Below are 691 nucleotides of genomic sequence, written 5' to 3' on the forward strand. Positions count from 1 at the left end.
CGCTGCCCTGTGGGGGCGGGGCCAGGTGTGTGTCTCGCTGCCCTGTGGGGGCGGGGCCAGGTGTGTGTCTCGCTGCCCTGTGGGGGCGGGGCCAGGTGTGTGTCTCGCTGCCCTGTGGGGGCGGGGCCAGGTGTGTCTCGCTGCCCTGTGGGGGCGGGGCCAGGTGTGTGTCTCGCTGCCCTGTGGGGGCGGGGCCAGGTGTGTGTCTCACTGCCCTGTGGGGGCGGGGCCAGGTGTGTGTCTCGCTGCCCTGTGGGGGCGGGGCCAGGTGTGTGTCTCGCTGCCCTGTGGGGGCGGGGCCAGGTGTGTGTCTCGCTGCCCTGTGGGGGCGGGGCCAGGTGTGTGTCTCGCTGCCCTGTGGGGGCGGGGCCAGGTGTGTGTCTCGCTGCCCTGTGGGGGCGGGGCCAGGTGTGTGTCTGCGGCGGCGGGGCGGGGGGCCGAGCAGGGGGGGGGGGGGGTGGTCCAGCTGGGCCACCGTGTCGGGCCGAGCTGATCTGGGAGCGGGCCACACTGCTTGGCGATAGAGAGGAGGAGTCCATCTTTGGCCGTTTGTGCTTCTGCCTCTACAGGAAACGAGGAGACAGGGAGACGAGAGCGCCATGAGATTAGATTAGATTAGATACAATTTGATTAGATACAATTTGATAGATTAGATTAGATTATTAGATTAGATAGATTAGATCAAATTAGA

The 691-nt window shown here is 65.8% G+C and overlaps 1 protein-coding gene across 1 annotated transcript in view; it reads right to left on the reverse strand.

Moving 5' to 3' along the window:
- Positions 1–263: 263 nt before the first annotated feature.
- The window catches only part of ptch1 (patched 1), a 114,521-nt gene continuing 114,093 nt past the window's right edge, over positions 264–691 (reverse strand). The window contains exon 17 of the mRNA XM_084323167.1: positions 264–563. The gene's annotated coding sequence lies outside the window, so the exon portion shown is untranslated. The remainder of the gene's footprint in view (positions 564–691) is intronic.

This window comes from Notolepis coatsorum, assembly GCF_963971535.1.
Source record: "Notolepis coatsorum genome assembly, chromosome: 10".
NCBI lineage: Eukaryota > Metazoa > Chordata > Actinopteri > Aulopiformes > Paralepididae > Notolepis > Notolepis coatsorum.